Below are 20,807 nucleotides of genomic sequence, written 5' to 3'. Positions count from 1 at the left end.
ATTTGCCTCTCTGTAGGTATTTAGAGCAATATAAGATACTCTGATGTATCGTGGTATTTCACCTGACTGCCAGCTTCCACTCTGGTAGTTTTTAGTCTTTCATATGTCTGGGATGGTATCAAAACAGTTCCTTTTGTATAATAAAACAAATTCCAGAAAAAATGGGGATTTCATATCTACCTGAGTTCTGGATTTTTTTTTTTCCCCCTGCTGCCTAAGACTGCAGCATAGCCAGGGTTTTTTTTTTCAGTTGTCTATGGAAACAGGACAAGGGCCAATGGCTTCAAGTTGAAGCATAGGAAGTTCCGTGCCAATATGTGGAAGAACTTTTTCACAGTGAGAGTGACAGAGCCCTGGAATAGGCTGCCCGGGGGGTTGTGGAGTCTCCATCTCTGGAGATATTCAAGACCCATCTGGACGCCTACGTGTGCAATATGCCCTAGGGAGCTGCTTTGGCAGGGGGGTTGAACCCGACGATCTCTGGAGGATCCTTACAACCCCTACCATTCTGGTACTAGATAGTACATATCAGGGACTAGATAGTGATAATAAAGTCTACCATTGTGATCCACTCACTTTTTACACTAATTGTTCACAGTAGGTAAATATCTGGGCTGCAAATTATGAAAACAGCATAAGACATTAATATTTTGTTTAGTAGCTTTTGATTCTTGGGGGTTGCTAACAGAAGACTTACCTATGTAAAATATTTTACAATATTTAAAAAAAAATCTACCTGTAAGAAAATTTTAGTTATTCACTTTTCTGAACCCTCCAAAATAGTAAATTGAGGAATTAAAATAAGCATGGAAGGAATAGATGTCCAAAATTCTGACTAAAGGTCATGTCTTATTCAGCCACTCTGAAATAACAAGAATAAATGCATTATGCAATTTGTAGATAATATGTCTTTACATTTCTTGCATTACATGAAAGTTATATTACAAAGTATTCATATTTTGGCAAAACGCATCCAAATGATGGATAGAAACGATTTCTCACCAATTAGTGATTCTGCTTTGCAGCCACTGTTCCAGTGATCTGCCTTCCAAAGTTATTTTGGAGGAATATAAAGATTAAAAACCCCAAACTCAAACTATTAAAATGTAAGCTATTTATTTATTCCTGTCCTTTGTAAAATTAAGATAATGCAGCTATATAAATATCTATCACTTGAACAGAAGAAATTGTTGTGCAAGGCTATTTATAAGCAATGAATCCAGTGCATTCACAGAGCTACATAATATTATAGATTCATGCTACTACACGGCTATTTTGATTTTGCAAATTATTATTTAATTTTTCCTCAAAAGTGTCAAAACCCACATCTTTTATACCTCGAAAGCATATTTAGAATGTGAGGCATTCCACTGCATTTAAGCACTTCACAATTCCGTACCACGGTACGAGAAAATCTCTGCTTAATTATCCCATTTAACTTGTGTAGTAATTGCATTTTACAGTATGTGTAGCACACTCATTGTTAACATGAAAAAAAAATAGTCACCAAACTCTAAATAAGTTCTGTTAAACGTTTAAGCTTACATTGGGTATTCAGATGATTGGTAAGTTATCCAGATGTTTATATTTCAGTCATAATTGCGGCCACATGGGCTGTGTTTGGTTTTTAGGGAACTAGCAGCCCAGAATCCATATCCAGTACAAACTACAAATGAAGTCAAGCTATATCCTGATGTTTTAGGAGGTTTTATGGGGTTTCTTCTATATCTAATTCCTTTAAGATCATTGCCCAGAGGCAAATGGACCCTTATCATGCTTTTTGTGCTATACCATAATTTTAAAAGCATTAAATAGGGGTGGGAAAAAAAGTGCATTTATTTTTACTGCATGCATCATTGCTTAATACATTTTCATTCTTAGGGACCTATAAAATGCTAGGCTGCTGTAAACAAATATAATAACAGTTTGAAGAGGAAAGCAGATTCATGTTATTTTATGCTGTTTCATTTACAAGTGCACAGATTCTGTGTATATGTATACATCACACATTTTAATACATTCAAGGAGACAATTGACTCAGTGAGGCAGCATCATGAGACAACTTTTAGCTGCTAAAAGGAATAATAGCTGACAAGGACTGCTACTGAAAGATCCAATAGGTCAAACAATTTTAAAAAAGTAATATAAATATATTTTTTGAAAAATAATATATATATAAAAAGAAAAAAATCAGACACCAAAGAACATGTTGTAAATAATAATAGTTGATAAAAGACAGCTTCTGGCCTTTTGGGAAGAATGGAAGGGGAATGGAGGAAGATAAAGGCATTCACTGCTTATGCTTCTGATAACAGCAGAGAGTAAAGTGAGACTGTCAGTACACTGTTTGCAGTAAATAAATATAACCATGTTGGCAGCAGTCAGGCTAAGTTTGATATGTTAAGTCATTTTAGAGGAGACTGCCACTGAGATTTCCAACCTGCTCTTATGCTTTAAATGGCTGATATAACATTTGTTAACATATTCAAACTTTGGCAGGCTTTTCCAAACCAAAGAAAGCTTGTGAAACTTTAGAATATTACCTGTCACTGCTTGAATGCATTTCACTGCTTGAATGCATTCCACAGATTTTTAAACTTCTTTATGTTAATTCCATGTCTGCAACTCAAGATTATTTCACAAGGCAAAGCAGGGGAACAATTACACGTAGTCATATAACACCACTGAAATGACTGAAATGTGCTTAACACACCTGTGGGACTGGCAGATATGACACAAGACCTGCAGGACAACTGGGCCATCTGTGGGTGGCAAGTATCTGCCACATGTGTTAACATGCCGTATCTCAAGTATCACCATGTTCAGCCACTGTAATTACACAACTGCACTCTTAGTAAGAATCAGGTAGGTAGCAGATGTTACTCTAAGATAGACCCTGAAATCTCCCTAAAGATTACGTTTTTCTATCCACACAAATAGTGACTATGCTGGGTTGGCTCTGTGTTTGTACCTTATGTGCACAAGCAGAGCCAGAAGTTAAGCATGCTGAAGTGTAGCACTAAGAGCTGGTTATGCCCAGACAAGGTGTTTTCTGTCTACAAGGACCTCATAGGAAGATGTTTCTTTAAAAAACTCTTTGGACTTTGGCTCTAAAGCCTGTAAGGCACCCTTTCAGACAGGGACAAGGTACTGATGAAGGTGTGACTTATTCCATTGCACTGTTATTTAGGGGTGATATCACTGAAGGTTGTAAGGTTACACAAATCCAAACCATTGGCAGAAGAAAAAAAGAAATAGGTCAAATGAATTGTGTAAAAGTAGTAGTTTTATTGTAATTACCTTTCTTCCATTTTCTGAGTTAAATATTTCTTAAAAAATTGCACATGGATGATTTCAGCAAGACTGCATTCATTCCCATGTACTCCTTCACTGAAGGAGTAAATGAATTTATTACTATTTTTTTCCATGTTCAGAACTATATTGATCAGGTTATGTAAAAGGAAAAATATGACCCCAAAATAACTAATTGGTTATATATTGTGTCACTCTGATAACTAATATTTTCAAGAAAAAAGTACTCACATATCAACAGAATGTATAACATTTTCAACTGGCAGTAGACCTATTTTGGGATCCAAGCACTTTCTGTCATCTAGATAATGTTATAATTCAGTCTTGATAATCAGACGTAGTCTATTCTTCCCCAGATACTAATGTCATCAATTTGGTATCTCCTAGTTTTCCCAGGAGAGTTAGAGTAATGGCTTTGAAGATTGAATTTGACTGAGAAGTTTAGAGTAACAAAAAGAACACAAAGAAAATCAGAAGTTTGGAGATATGTTTTATAGCTATCCTAAATGAGTTAATGATATTTTTATCCTTCGAGGGGGGGCATTATTTACACTAACCTAAGCCAGGACCAATCTCAAAAATTATCACGCAGTTCCCACTTAGTAAATCATAAGGAAAACTTCTTTAAGAGCAGGACCTCAGTCTGAAAGAATAAGGAAAACAACTCTTCAGTAGAGTATTATACCATTCTTTGTCATAACTTAACTTTTGCCTAGCTGCAAAGTCTCAAGTCACAAGAGACATTGGCATGGAGTTGAATTTACAAATCTGTGTCATTCACTTTGCAGCCCTGTAATATAAAACGAAAAAAGTTGATACCTATTGTAATCCATAAAGTCTAACTCGATGAGTTTGAAACCAAAACAAAACACAGGGAATATTTTAAGAACCTATCCTCAAGTGAATGTTAGTACTCAAGGAAACTCTTAGTTGCACCTGTGATAGCAAACTAAGCTAGCCTCAAGGCAATGTAGCATAGAACAACCTATGTTGGTAGTCTTAAACTCTCTGATTTTCCAAAACGAGAACTAATGCTGAAGTTGTTCCGTGCCCCATGTCTACTTCTGAAATAGGCCCATGATCAAAATCCATGTGAAAGACCCTTCTAAAAGTACCTCAGGAGAGATGATCAAATTTCAGCGCTTGAATTAATTCCTTGCTACTGTTTAATTAATGATTACAGAAATACCATAGTTACTAAAATACTAAAGTTCAATGCTTTTAGTTTCAATACAAGGTAATAGTATGAACTCATCTATAACAGTGCATCCTTCCTGGTCTGGAAATAAGCACGTTGTATTTTTGCATGGCTGGATTCTGGTGAGGAAGGGGGGCTGCAGGGGTGTCTTCTGCAAGAAGCACCTAGAAGCTCTCTGCAGGCCCGACAGAGCAAACACCAGCCGGCTCAAGGCCGAAGTCATTATTGATCAAGGCAGAACCAATAAACGATAGTCATAGTGCCACTGTGAATCACATTTAAGAAATAAAAAAACACTAGCAGCTGCTTTTTGCCACCAAAGAAGGGAGTGAGAAGATGTAAGAAACTGTGCAGACGCCAAGGCCAGTGAAGTGGGGGTGGGAGAAGGCGCCTAAAGATCTGGTTGTACTACTCATTATCTGGTTTCACCTCGTGTGTAGTGCAGTGTAATAAATTAGATAGTTTTGTTTCCTTTATTCCATGTTGAGTCTGTTTTGTCCTTGACACTAACTGCGGAATGATCTCTCCCTGTCCTTATCCTGACTCCTAAGCCTCTCAATATATGTATTTTCTCACCTGTTCAGCTGAAAAGGGGAGTGATAGAGCGACTCTCATGTGTGTTTGGCCTCCAGCCAGGGTCAAACCACCACAGGCATCATGCTTTTTTCAGTCCTTTCTCACAGTGTAATGACTGAGGCTGCTGCAGCCCCTGTTGTTGCCAGCACCTTGGGCACCTGCACTGGTGCAGTAGTAAGCACCCGTTCCTCCACTTCCAGTGCACACACAGCAATGCACTAGTGCATGTGACAGAATGGTATATGAGATGATCCTTCACAGGAAAGGGCTGCAAACATATTAGGCCTATAGGAGTGGACAGAGGAAACACACAGGAACATTTTAAATGCAGACTATGTTTTCCATAATTGTAAAATAAATAAAAAAAAAAAAGGTGTGTAAGAACAAAACATCCCAAAAGTTCATATTAGCTGTTTCATCTTTCTCTCCTATGAGACATGCTGGGTGGCTGGCAATATCCTCAGAAATATCCCACTGAATATACTTAAGCATCCCAGAGACAGAGGAAACAGTCTGTTGTGGTTGTGAGCCTGACACAGGAGCAGGAAAAGAAAAGAAGCAGAATTTGTATGGTCTTTTCATTTTCACGTTTCATTGCATTACACTTCCTGCTATAGTTAAATCACATTCCCAGCCAAACAGAATTGACTGATGGCCCTGCCTGTGGCAGGGGTTGGAAATCTGTGATCCTTGGGCTCGTTTTCAACCCAGACCATTTCTATGATTCTGTGATTCTATGATTGTATGTGAAGCATCTGAACACATACACAGTTACTTGTTCTGCACTTTTAAAAAACAATATAAACAATTCTGGAAACCAAGTTGTTTTAATAATATCCTCACACTTCAGAAGGTTTTTGTATGTAGCATCTGTATGTTTCTAAAATTTCCAATACAAACTACAGATTTAGTAATGTATCTGTGTTGTTATTAACCGCTTAAAACTCTTTTCAAAAATGACCTAAAGCCTTTCTTAGATATTTGTTATTATATTGAAGCTGTGTTGTTTATTCAGGAGTAGACTTCTTAGATGCCTACAGCCCTTAACACATTAGGACAACTAAAGAAGTGCTCTAGAACACAACGCTTGCTAAAGGTTGCCTTCTCTTCAGCAGCAATAAAGAGAAACTGTATAAAAAATACAAAGGACTCAGGAGAATAAAGGTGACAGGTTAGCTATTAAATTATTTAGATGTACAGCTCTGACTTGTCCAAGTATACAGTTGCAGACCTGAAAAAATAAATCAGTACAGAAAAAAAATCTCAAAAAGGTAAGTCCTTTATAACAAAGAGTAAGTAAGAACTAGATTTTTTTTTTTTTGAGTGCTATGGAAGAAGAGACCCTTAACTAAAGGAAAGGGGCCTTGCATGTTTTTCTTTGATTTTGTTTGTTTATCAAGGAAGGAAACAGGAATAGAGAAGGTCCACTTCAATGATTTCAGGGTCCAAAAGTACTTTCAAAATGTACAAGTCATAGAATGTCAATGGTACTGAAAGATTTTGCAAAATCCTGACAGCTCATAAATTGCTGCTGGTTTTAATATAAAGCAACCTACCTTATGGAGGGATTCAATACTACTTTTCCTATAATTTTATTTGAAGTATTGATAAATTAGAAGGTCCAGTTTCAAGACTAAACTTTCTGTGCTTTAAATAGTTTGAATTGTAAGCCAGCCATTTCCCTATGTTTCATCAAATTAAAAAACTTCTCTTTTTTTTTTTTTTTTTGTAGAAAACCTTCATCCACAAACTTTCTACTGTATACTGTCTTTATACAGGATATAAATTTGGTGTCCTGTATACAACCAAGTCTGTATTTTCTTGGTCCCATGACTAAGTGTCATCTGAAGAAATGTTCAGTGAAAGACTCATTTCAGCAAGCAGAAAGTCTGATACTGATTTTTATACCAAGTAGAGGAGAACATTCTGGACAGTTAGGGCAAGATTCCAAGCATATGCCTAAAAATGAGCATGTCAGTTCAGGCTTACATATTCAAAGGTGAACAATTAATGAGGAACAATTGGTGCAGTCTAATTCAGATGCCAAATTTTAGATTAAATTAATTACATCTTGTAAATACTCATTTTATTGTAATAGGATTCTGCATGTAACTGATCCAAATGTAGGGTATCTATCTGACTTCAAGTTCTGTCATGCTGTTTGCTTGGGAAGAAAGAAGCAAATTAAGAAATACTTCCCGCTCTAAGTGTGGAAAACTGTTAATGATTCCTAGAAAACTTATGTGTCTTGTTAAGGAAGGATTATTAAGTGAGGATTTTGATTTCAGGTGCATATTTGAGCGCAGGATCTTATGCTATTACTAAGAATGATGAGGAGAGTTACAGTTGCAGCCTGTCACTGATTGAACAGGTAGGAGTGGAGGCATGACATGCTTCAGGATGTTAATTCTTCCATCATATTTATGTCGGATCAAGTTAGGAAGAGGCTGTAAAAATGTCTTTTCTCTGTCAGTTGCTGATTTGGTATGTTCCAGCAAATTAGGTCTTTTTTCTCTTAAATGACCTGTGTGCCCATGCCTATGAATTTCACAAAGTCATTTTCAAAGGAAATGAAAAATGCTATCAACACTTAATTTCTTGATCTTTTATTACATTTCATCTTATAGAAAAGATGTAATAAAAGAAACTTTTACATTTGAGATGGATGTGGAGATGTTCTCTGGCAGCTGCTTTCCACCTTAGTCTTACATGATGCTGGATTCAAACTACTTCTTTTACCTGGAAAAGAGATACCTGAATCTTAGCTAGTCAGCTTTGACTAATGAACAAAAGTAAGAACATCTAGATGACAGTAGTGATTCATTTTATTTCTCCTAGATGCCTATATTAATAGCAGATGTACCTCCCCCTGGATATATGTGTTTCCCTAAAGTGACTATGAAGAAAGTCTGAAGTTACTTATTTGTATTTAAATGCCTAGCTATTAGACATCAGAATTTAGGTGGGATGAATTTCGCCCCATGTATAATGAAAACAAAAAACATCTGACATAAACCCACCTAATTTGTCATCTATAATCATGTCTATATAATACATGGTATGTACATATAGTCTGTATATATACAATAGTATATATACAAATATAGTATATATATATACAAATAGTATATATATATAGTATATATAATACAAATAGTATATATACAATAGTATATATGCAAACATATATATATGGTTATTTGATATATAGTTTACAGTTAGCAACTAGGAAGATAGATTTATTATCTGTTATTATTTAGGAATTTTATGAAGATAAATAGATCTTTTCAATAATTAGTCATGTTAAAGCACAGCTAAATTCTTGTAATATTCCTTGCTCTAAAACAGATGCCATGATGTGGTTTTCCAACAGATTAACACCTGTCCCATATATCCAGTGGCTTTAAAATACCTGTTTTTTACAGCTGTGATTACTCATGGTTGCATTCATGTAGTTAGTGTTTTTCAATGGAGAAAATTGGCTTGTAGAAGGAGACACTACTGAACAGACTCTGAGGATGTGCTGGCATATATAGGTGTTAGCTTATGTGGTAAGGTCTTGTCTGCATGCCTTCAATAGAGGACAGAAAGACAATAGAGCAGGGGAGTTCAAATAATACTCTGCCCTGGCTACTCTCTGCTCCATCACAGAAGCTATCAGCTCATCATCGCCATGGTGTACAGCAGCACCATGGCATGAACCCAATTTAAGGACTCAGAGGAAGGAACACCTTGTCTGACCCTGTCCTGGGGCTGTCCCAGGAGACCCTCAGGCTCTGAGTTCATGTGTGAAACCTACCAAGATTAGATGATGTTGGAGCTCCTTTTGGACTGTGGTGGTTTTCTGCCCTGGGAGTCTGGGACACATTATGCCTGTGGGGTAAAAGGAGTGCACAGAACTTGTTTTGGGAAGTTTTGAGGAGGAACCAAAGGAAGGAAAATGGATTTAGGTGATTTGGGGAAGAACAATGCATAAGGGCCCAATCATGTCAATAGTTTGTTAGCCAGTGCACTTATTTGACCACGCTCTGTGCCCTGACAGTTCAGTCTGCAGGGAGGGAGGGAGGGAAGGAGGGAGGAAGAAACTTTCAACAATGCATTAGACTGTTATTTCTTTTACTGCTGTTAATATTGTCCATGGTTTGTTCTCTTAGAACAGTCTTTTTAGGAAGCCATTGCCACCATTGTTTGAAATATCTTAATTGCTTTCAGCACCTGAAATAAAATTCTGTGTTTCTTCCTCCATCTCATGCAGCTGAGAAGGCATGGGATGAAAACTCCATAGTTATTGCCAGTGGAGTCACTGATCTCCAATGTCATGTTTCAAGGGAGGAAAAACAGTACTGAATGAAGCAATGCACTATTAGAAAATGAATCAGCATTCAGGAACACTCCTCACCACTATAAACTCAAATAACTGATATCCATAAAAAAGAGAATGAACAAGATCTGTATTTCTAGTGTTTCTAAACAAAACACAAGCAAAATAGCTGATTGGAGATTTAATTTTGAATTTACAAACTGTGGTCACTAAATATTTCACATTTTTATGGTTTACAGCTGTGTTTAAATAAATCTATCTAATTATGTTGAAAGCTGCATTGTAATCACAGGCTAATCCCATTTGCCTGCCCAGAACATGATAACAACAAACTCCATTGGGTTATTAAGATTTACAAATGAAATGAGTTTTGCATTTATCCTAAGGTTCCTTTTTTTTTTCTTTTTTTTTCCTAAATGCAATTGGGTTTCTGCTTCAAAAAAAATCATGTTTATGACCTTAAAGCAAAAGTAAGAAAGACAGATAAGTCAATTCTTGACACTTTCCCACAAAGACCAGACCATCTGGACACTTAGTATTTGTAACAGGTGCTTCTGGGACTTAGAGCCTAATTCTGGCCCAAATTCTGTTCTGTATGGGTGACTCCATCACTGTGTGCAACTGCACATTGCATTAATTGAAGAGACTCAAAAAGGCCAAGTACAGTAATTAGTCAGTTGGTCATGCAGAAAAGAGACTAGTGGCTTAGTGCCACCAAATGTTGAGTGCACAGATGTACAGCACCATCAACTTTTGCTCTCTGCGGTACTCTGCTAATCTCTGGCAGGTAGAGCAAAGATCTATCTTAGTCCAGGTTTTCAGTCTCCTGGAAGTAACAACATACATTTTATATCCACTTGGGAGAGAAAATCATGAGTTTGAATGACCTAAAAAAGAAGCCACATCAGCATAAAATTGTCAGAATACTTAAAGTGCCAGATGGGCCAAATATGCTAGTTAGCTATTAGGTTCCAGTCTGAGTTTTTAGGTTTATCCAACAGCAACTGGCATATGTAATAGAAGCTGTGAAATGTGTGTGATCTCAGTTTTAGAAGCTCACTATGCTGTTTCTCTTTGCATGTACCTAATTTTTTGTAACCCTAGCTGTTCTAAGGTAGCAGTCAGAGATTGATCAGAATTGTTAGATAGTGTCACTTGTAAAGTCAAGAATATGCCTACTGTGCTACTGATTTCTACCAAGCAGTATAGATAAGTGTGAGTAGTGGGGGCACTCAAAAAGCATAATAAGTGAAACTGGTTTGTATTTGAGGTTTTGCCTGTCTTACAGCAGGAACATAAATGGTTTGTCAGCATCGTTCATGGATTCCATGTATGCTATTGTCCTATACATCCACTCAGAGAGGGTTTCATAAAAACTCTGGATTATTGCATTTCATTGTAATGTAAAATTTCTAGAATAAACCTTTAGATTGAGAAACATAATTCTTACTTTCTCTTCAGAACAACCAGAACTAAGAACAAGTGAATTGTAATCATAGCTTGCTTAGGACATTATTTTCACTATTATATTAGGTCTTGCACACATTATTCCCTTAAAATCAGCATCTACACCTTACATTGAAGTGATATGCTACCATTGCCTTCATACACACTGCTTTCTACAAGAATTACATAGAAGTGTAAAATATAGTGTCTGAAATATTATTTTTTAAAATGGTGTTTTTTAATGGAGTAAATTATTATTGGTGTAATTATTGTTGCATTGCTTTGCCCCCATCTATGGACTAGGTTCATAAAATCCTCTTTTCCGAGCTCACGTTATCCTTTCTGCTCCTATGCAGGGTCCTGAGAAATCAAGGGTGTAAGACCCATTAGATCTTAAGGAGGAAATATTGCCTTCTTCTTTGTTATTCATGGAAATTAACAGCTTTTTGCTGCTACTTACATTCCTAAATTAGGAAAATAAGTGACCTACATGTTAAAATAACCAATGCTACTTAAAACTTTACATTCTAGCACAAAACCACCTACAACAGGTGCTGACCTACCTGAACGATTTTTACTTAATCACAATGACATTTTTAAAGAAGCAGAAGGGAAAATTAACCGGCCTGTAATGTTTAGACTTATAGTGGTGACAAGCATGGAAGAAATAAGATTTAGATTGTTTCTAAGGAACTGAAGTGAGAAAAAGGACTGGGAAAGATACGTGAACCCAAGATACTGATCTTGTTTGATATTATCAATTTCAGTATTACTCATCTGCTTTGCTTATTTAATTTGCGTGAGCAGACAGGGGAATCAAATATCCTGGAGAAAACGATTCAGAGGGCTGATCATCCTGCAAAATTTTCAGTGGGAGTTGTGTATATTCATCTCTTGGGCTTACTGAGCATTTAATATGCCATGTCTCAGCTCCCTATCTAATTAACATACAGAACAGAGCTGAGAGACAGCACAAAGAGATTATGTGATGTGTTCAGTGATTTAAACAAAACTACCAAATCTCATTTTAAGCTCACTGGACTTGCAAGTGCCTCGTCCACCTATTGTTTTTAATAACCTGAGGATGTAGTGTATGACTAAAATAAACATATTGGTGTTTTTGATCGGATCACAAATATTTGAAACAGATTTATACTTTAGCTGGAACACAGTAGACTTCTGCCCCCAAAATATTCATAAAGAGTGCACAAGTTTATGGTCTAATCTAAGATGTGGATGTGCATTATGTAACTAATTATTTCATTCAAAACAAAGCAAAATTGTTGCCATAGAATGCATGGATTTTCTTTGAGTCGGGAAACAGGAATGCTGTCTGTGGCACAATGAAGATTGCAGGCTGCCTACCATCATCTTCTTTTTATAATATAATTCTGATTTTCCATGTGCATTTGCTAGATTTATTCAAACATTAGTAATTCCAAATACTAATCCTTGTTCAATTTTAATAGTATAGAGACCATGTATTGTTTCGCCTATATAATCATAGAATCATAGAATTGTAGGGGTTGGAAGGGACCTCAAGAGATCATCGGGTCCAACCCCCCTGCCAAAGCAGCTCCCTAGGACATATCACTCAGATAGGCGTCCAGACGGGTCTTGAATATCTCCAGAGATGGAGACTCCACCACCTCCCTGGGCAGCCTATTCCAGGGCATTGTCACCCTCACTGTGAAAAAGTTCTTCCGCATGTTGGTGCGGAGCTTCCTGTGCTCCAACTTGCAGTCATTGCCCCTTGTCCTATCCCCACAGACCACTGAAAAGGGGCTGGCTGATTCCCCCTGCATCCCCTGCTTAAGATAATTATAGACTTTAATTAGGTCCCCCCTTAGTCTTCTCTTCTCAAGGCTGAAGAGTCCCAACTTACTCAGCCTATCCTATGTAATTCAGAAATAACTCCAAATATGGTTACCTCAAATTTGCATGGAGTTACTTAGGAGTAAAAGTTCACTTTCACAGTCTATGCAAGAAAATATTTCATGGCAGCCATCAATACCAGCACTGTGATTCGTTCAGCCATCTGTACAGCGATGTTTTGAATGAACATGATGGATGAAGAAACATGGAAAAAATGTTGAGCAATGCAAAGATCATCTTGCTAGAGAATCCTAACCCTACCAGTAACTATGCTTACCAATTTCAACTTTTCTCATCGCCATAACCATTCATGGTTATGTCACTGCTGCTATGCATTTTGCAGATGGCATCACTGAAGATAGCCTCACCTGACAGCTCTACCATGAGATGCCAGATGGCAGACTGATTCAAGGATAACACTACAGTAAGTACTGTATGATTTCCTTAATTTATCATAATTTTCCTGCTCGATACTCCACAGATATAATTTTTCTGAACATCTGGAAGTTTCATTGTATAGAAATACTTGTGTATATATTTAACTGTATATGAGTTATATGATTAAGTGGCATAGTAGCTAATTATTTGGTGCTTCCTAGGACACACCAGGCATATATCCAAAACATGCCTGATACTACAATATTATCCTGTATAGAAATTAAGCTTGTAAAAGGCCTACTTAGCCTTTACTCCAATCTAAACAATCGTAACATTCTCCCAGTGGAGTAGAATAAGGAATAAACAACAACAAAAATGGTTTAATTGCATGTTATCTTAGTTCTGTAATCAAGTCTGAAGAGAGGAGTTCAGCAACTCTACCTCTGAAAGGGTTATAGATATTTTTTCTCTTTATATATCTGCATCTATAAAATATATATATATCTATAAAATTAATCTTTATTTACCCTAAGTATAAGGTAAGCTTAAATTCAAGCCCAATCCTGGTCTGCATCAAGATAGTAAAATAGAAAATGTATTAACAGAAAGTTCAAACGTAGGTAAAGTGACAGTACAAAAAAAAAAAAAAAAAAAAGGCAAAAACCCTACACCTAAAGATATAAATTAACAACCTGGATTCCTCCACAAATGCATATCACCTTGCTATATGTCCATGAGAAAAATTGACAAACTTTTAAGACCCTGTAAGTAAATACCCCTTCACTCTTGTACATTATAATTAAGCCAACCTTGTGAAATATAATTTGCTGTATATTGATTCCGTGAAAAGCCGAAATCAAAACTCAGTAGCCTTGGTGACTATTAAGCAGGTATTCTTTATTGCAGCGCTGAGCAGGAGAGGGAATCGCTCCTCCAAATGTGCGCACCGTAAAGGATCAGTTACACAGCTTTTATACAAGCCAAATGCGCAAATTCATGATATATGCACATTCATGGAGTTTTCAAGGAATGGTCAATTTTTCCATTATGAGAGCTCATTATCACCCAGCCACCTACCCCACGCTGATAATATCTTGGTGGCTTCAGAGACATTTAGTGTCTATGTACTTCATTTACTCGTCTTCATTACAGGTCCTTAGGTGAGCTTTAGCTTTTGTCTTGCTAACAAAGTCAGGCAGCTGGTTCTGTAGACTTGAGGCAGATTTGAGGCGCCTTCCTGTTCTTCTTTCCCTCTTCATCTTTATCACCTCCTTCTCAGAGACAAGTTGTTTCTCCTGAGGTATCACAATGCACACAATGTGCTAACATTGTGGTCCTTTAGGCAAAGCTTTGCACATCCTTTATATAGTTTATTGCTGACCAACTAGTATTTATCGTGTCCCTGCTTCAACATACTTCATTCGGTACATGCAAAAATATACAATACTTGTCAAATATAGCTATTGTTTAACCTTATTTTATTTCACGTTTACTGCTATGTTTGTTTACTTACATATATGTAATTCTGAGTGGGGTTTTATGGACACATAATCTCTAATCTCAGTTCCATGATTACTGATTATGAAAGGTGGAATCACCTATCTGGACAGCCCCTGAGTGGTGCAGATACGTGACAAAATGTCTCATTCAAAGGATTAAGATAATTTAAGGAATATCAACAATTTATCTCTGCCACCACCATCTGCCATTTCCTCTGACATATTTAACCACTCTGGAGAGAGAATCGGGCCCTTCAAGAAGGCAATCAAAACCTTCAGCAAAAGAACAGAGCTTTTCATTTAGTGAACAAAGTCTATTATCAGGAGAATCAAAGTATCTAAATACAGAAAAAAGTCCTTTGGGAAGAGAATAAAATCCTTCAAGAGAAGCATAGGGACTCTTCAGAGAAAACAAAGCACCTTGAGAAACAGCAAAAGGCCGTACAACAACAAAATAAAGCCCTCAGAGAAGAGATTAAGGCTCTCAAAGAGCAAGAAAGAGCATTTGCGATGGAGGAAAAAGCTCTTCAGCAAGAAATTTTAGCTTTATTGGAAGAAAATAAGGCCTTCAAGGAGAAGCTTAAGGCTCTTGAAAAGGACACCAAGGCCATTCAGTAAGAGGAGAAAGCTCTTTGTGAGGAAAAAATTGTCCTCACTGAGGAGAAATTTGCTCTCCAAGAGGAAAACGGGGCCCTTCAGGATGAGAAAACAGCCCTACAAAGCCAGGAGAAAGCTCTCCAAGAGCACAAAGTCCTCTCAATGGTATAAGATACTTGAAGAGGAGGAATAAAGCAATATAATAAAGAATCAAAGGCTTAGAGAGATTTAGCATAATGAGCAAAGGGTTTGCAACGACAGTAATTTTTTCACTGTTAGCCAGATATCATGGTCAAATCTTCATAACATTACATCAGCAGCAACTAATGGATAAAACCAGGGGAAATTTAGACTTACTGCAAAAACCTAGGAAGTTTGAAAGCACTGAAAGATATGTGTTGGTTTCTTGGATCCCTGAAGCCCAATAAATTACTGCTACCAATACATTATGCATATTCGCAGGTGTCTGCTTTACTGAGATATTGAATACCACAGAAAATAAGTTTCATATTATAGTATTTCAAAGTGTAGATAACCACTTTTTTTTTTTTTTTTACTAGAGAATTTCAGAGGATATTAATAAAAAATTTTACTATTGTATGGTAAAACCACTGCCCTTGTGGTGTACAAAGATATTGATTCAGTAGCTTGGAACTGGAAAACCATAACAGAATAAAAACAGCATATTAACACTACTTTTGGTGCATAGGAAACCAGGGACAAGATCTGTGTGCGTGCTGTCAGTTGCCTCTATCTGCACCTAGCCATAAGTAGAGTGACACATTGAATATTTGACACGTAACCTTGAGTTCAGGCCTCCAGAAGAGGTTCACCTAGGATGTCACATTAACAAAGAAATTCTTTATTAAAATAGATAATACTTATAGAAACAAAAGGACTAGAAAATAAAGTTCTCTAGTTCTCTTGCAGTCGAGCAAGGACAGTTGTAACTAACTTTAGGTATTTTCCTGTACAGATGGTTTTCTGGTGACAACCTCGATATATTTTGTCTTCCTTTTAGAGGTTTAGATTCAGATCCTTCCTTTGGACTCAGGTACTTTGCATGTTGGAATCATTCTCAGCAGAAGTCTGTCATACTGGAATGAACTGGAAGAGGCTGCCCAGGGAGGTAGTGGAGTCTCCATCTCTGGAGGTATTCAAGATCCGTCTGGACACCTATATCTGTGCAATATGTCCTAGGGAGCTGCTTTGGCAGGGGCGTTGGACCCGATGATCTCTCAAGATCCCTTCCAACCCTTAAGATTCTATGATTCTATGGTACAGATCCCATTTATTGTCACTTAGACAGAACTAAGAAGAGATGAACAGTGGACTACTGTTCAGTACTTGAATCTTTTTTTCTGAGTGCAGGCTAAATCACATGACTACCTTTGTAAATATCATATAATAATTGTTCAGTATTGTTGGTTGAAGCCTAAGTTAGGAAGCCTAAGGACTGATCCTATGACACATGGAGGAGTTTATGATTGTACTGGAAAGAATTTTAGAATTTTCAAGGACAGCCAAATAATTGTTTTCTGGACAAGGAATCAGGGCAGTTGGTGTAGTTAAGACATGCATTCTGAGTCAAATGTTAGACGCATCTGAGTTAGACAGCCCTGTTTCACATATAATTTAGGTGGTAGCCTATGCTTTGGCTGTCAGACAGGACATGTGAGGTGAGAACTATGACACAGATATGACAAAGTTAGCTGTCATGCAGGAGAAAGTCCTTACCTTTTTTCTTTGCTACCTGTGTGGTGACCCGCTGATGAAGAACCACCATTTCCCCCCACTGTGACTCCTTGCTGTGTGCACCAGGAGACACTCACAGAACTTGCACCTAAACTCAGGGTTTCCCCTATCTCTGAAGAGGAAGGAATTCTTCATATATTCTGAGACTCTGATATTCTGATATATTCCAACTTCTGTTGAAGAATATGATGCTGCTCTCTTAGAGATGCTTTCCCTAATCTTTTTCTTCCCTTGGCTCCCTTGGAATTTTATTACGTTTAGTCAGAATTAGATACTATGATAATAACTTGGCAAGATTATGTGCTAGTGATGGTAATATTCCTTTTGGAAAAATGCTGTATTCTAATTACATTAGTGGTTATTTCAATTCTGAGCTTGGCTATTTATATAATGAAGAAATATGGTGCTTTAATTTTTCTTTATTGCATTAATATGATTAAATTTACTTACATACAAATAAATTAATTATTCCATAAATACATTATGTTTAAAACATTACAGAATTATTGTGTGTAATTAGATACTTCAAGTATGATTAACAGTGTTTCAAAGTATTTTAAATTAGCTGTTTATTTCTTGTGAAAAATTAAACACCACTGTGGCACTAGGAGAGATAATAAAGCTTCAGCTAACTGTATATAAGCAGCCATACACTGACTATTGTGTACTGCTGAAGGTCTTGGGCTGTGATCAGCTGAATGAAGTCCTGTTGGAGGCCAGTCACCAGCAGTGTGCACCAGGGATCAATATTGGGGCCAACATTGCTTAACACCTTTATTAATGACTCAGAGAACTGGAACAGCATGCACCCCCAACAGGTTTACAGACGACAAAAAACCAGGAGGAGTGGATGATGCAACTGATGGGTGTGCTGCCATTCAGAGGGACAGGCTGGAGACTTGGGCAGACAGAAATTTTCTGAATCTGAGCAAAAGGAAATTCATGTTTCCCCGGGGAATGTCCTGTGTAGAAATAAACTTATGTATCAGTAAATGCTTGTTCGTGACTACTGGGAAAGCAGCTTTGTAGAAAAGTACCTCGGATGACTGGCAGACTCCTAGTTGAATAGGAGATTGCAATGTGCCCTCGTGGCATAAAAGGCTAAGGGTATCCTGGACAGCATAATTCAATCAATCAATTAACAAAAATACCTTATTTGGGAAGGGAGGAGGCAGTAAAGAATTTGGAGACATACTGTTATTATCCGGTGTAAAGACAAGACAATGGACAGAAATTAAAATACAGGAAATTCCAGGTAAACATGAGAAGAATAATAGCAAAAAAACAAAACCAAAGGGTTTTTTTTATTCTGAGGGTTCCAAACTTTGAATAGATTTTCCAGTGAGTCTGCAGAGTCTCTATCCTTGAAAATATTTAAAACCTGCCTAGACATTAGTTTTAGGAGACCTGCTCCAACTGATCCTTCTTTGAGCAGGTAGTGGACTACATGATCACCAGATGTTCTGTCCAGTCTCAACCATTCTGTCATTCTTTGACAACATACCAGACATCAAGTTCATTGATGAACACAAATTACCTTCCATTTTTAACCTTACATCAAGTTTTCTTTTTCTTCTGTAGGGTTTCTTTAAACTTGAAAGAAGCTAAGAACAGTCTCATGAACATCAGACATGGTTTTGCAGTGCAATACAGACAATATATTTACAGAAAAGAGGGTATTACTATCACTGTCACTATTACTATTACTATTGATATTGCTATTGCTATTAGTGTAATAATAATCATCATGATTCAGTTCAAGTCAAGGTTAGGAAAAAAGCCCAAAAAACTTTTTCTGAAGATTATTTCCTTTGGGCACTTAGTATCTATTTGACCAAATGAGATCAGACTAAATTTCAAACCACAAAATTAAAAAAAAAAGCACAAAAAAGGGTAAATATTACTAAAAACCTGCAAATAAAATTATAACGTGTAAGGTGTTAGTCTTAAGACCTCTTGAAAATAAATCCTTCTAACACACTTTTTTATCCTGTATTTCTTATCATTCTATCCCTCTTATCCTTTTCTACATTATCCTTTAAACATGGTTAAGAGTGTAAGACAGCGATTTACCAGCATAAATTGAATCTGCCCTAGATGCTTTCAAAATCTGTGAAATCTCCAAACCTGAAGGTAAACCTCACTTACATATTCCTGTTGCCACACTGACAGAAAACAGCAGTTACAGTGAATGTAGCTGCAGAGTAACAGCATTGAAATTTCCTTTTCCAGGCAGGTAAATTCACTACTTTGGCTTTTCCCAAACTGTAATTCTGGTAATGAGATACCCAGGAAGGAATGCAGTACTGTGGTTGGGATCACACCAGACTCCTAGCCAAAAGGAGTACACTCTTCATACTCTGTAGTGAGGTGGTTCTTTCCAAAATGAATGGCATTTTTTGGCTATCGCATCATATCATGGTTTGATATCACATTTAATGCCCGTCTTCGACCCACATAACATCCTTTTGGTTTCTGTCCTCTGTATGGTGTTGGTATTTCAGATTATTCTGCTTTTGTTAATTCACACCAGCTCAGCATGTAACTGATTTTGCTGTTTTCTACCCTAATCTCTCTGGGATGCCTTTTATTACTCTTCTGTCCTTGTCATTAATCCTCTCAATGAATTTACCGTCTCTTCCAAATTATTAATGTAGAGGTTAGATAGAAGGCTGAACCTAAAACACACCAATATTCTACGATATTTCTCCATATCTGAAAAAAATGACATAAATTAATTGTCACATGCATAATTTTCATGCAGCTTGTAATTCACATGATAATGGCCCTGGCTGAAAAACTTTTCTATGCTGTTTTTTGTATATGAAACCAAAATTTGCGTATGTTTCATCTACTGTTCTCTTTTCTTTCCTTTGGACTATTTCCATAGCACCACAATATATCTCTGTGATCACTCCGCATGTGTAACCTCAAGCAACCTACTACTGTTGTTTCCAGATTAGGATACACGTAGGCACATGTCTCAGAGTAAGGCAGCAGGCTCTGGATCTGCCTCTCAGCTGGTAGCTCCTACCTCCCAGGTGAGAATGGCTCCAGCCAAGATGTTTTTGTTTTGTTCCAGAGAAGATTTTTGGGCAGGGAGGCACAGTCTCAGTTGCATGGCTGTGCTTTTGGTGGCCACATACTAGCCGAGCCTGCTGTGCAGTTATGTGAGGGCTCCACGTCTGCTCACCTGCCTGATTTTATGTTGAAGCAGAGATGTTTGAGCAGCCAGCAGTGATCTCATCTGGGGGAAGTGGAAATAACAGCAGCATGTTTTATAATCCTATTCATACTAAATAAATACCAATATACAATTCAGCTCATTTTCACATGATAGAGATCTTTTGAATGTGGGGACCCAAGAGCACTCAGGATCCTAGGAAAGGAAGATTATTCCCAGGATTTAGGACTGTCCTTGTTGCTCATATACACAAATACAGACTTATGCAGTACCAGTGGCCTAACAATCTTCAGAATCTATAAACTTCTAGTGTCAGTGCTAACAGGAACAGCTGTTTGTACAAATATTTAATGTCATTTGGTTACAGTATTTTATGCTCACAAATCGGTCAGGATGCTTTTTGGATATAAGTATCTTCCCCTCAGGTATCCCCCTACAATATCTATAGTGACTCTCTTTGTAATGTACTTTATAAACCCTTTTTATTGCCTGTGAAATTCCCTGACTTGTATGAACATACTGTGTTTATTTGTTTTCACCTCTCCTTTTTATGTTCTTCTAAGTGTCATGGACTGTCTCAAAGAGCTAAGCTAGCAGTTTTAAGTTCTTTGTCTCCTCCTGTGTGGTAGTCTGCAGTGAATAATTATCATTATTGTATTTATCCAT

At 37.1% G+C, this 20,807-nt stretch overlaps 1 pseudogene across 1 annotated transcript in view; it reads left to right on the top strand.

Annotated features, from left to right (window-relative positions):
• The window catches only part of LOC311195300, a 90,975-nt pseudogene extending 75,580 nt beyond the window's left edge, over positions 1-15,395 (top strand). The window contains exon 3 of the transcript in view: positions 14,767-15,395. The product of the transcript in view is annotated as an uncharacterized misc_RNA (transcript). The remainder of the gene's footprint in view (positions 1-14,766) is intronic.
• Positions 15,396-20,807: the final 5,412 nt, after the last annotated feature.

This window comes from Gallinula chloropus (assembly GCF_964237585.1).
Source record: "Gallinula chloropus genome assembly, chromosome: 10".
Classification (NCBI taxonomy): domain Eukaryota; kingdom Metazoa; phylum Chordata; class Aves; order Gruiformes; family Rallidae; genus Gallinula; species Gallinula chloropus.
The sequence above is the reverse complement of the archived record's forward strand: the minus strand, read 5'-3'. Positions and strand labels throughout refer to the sequence as shown.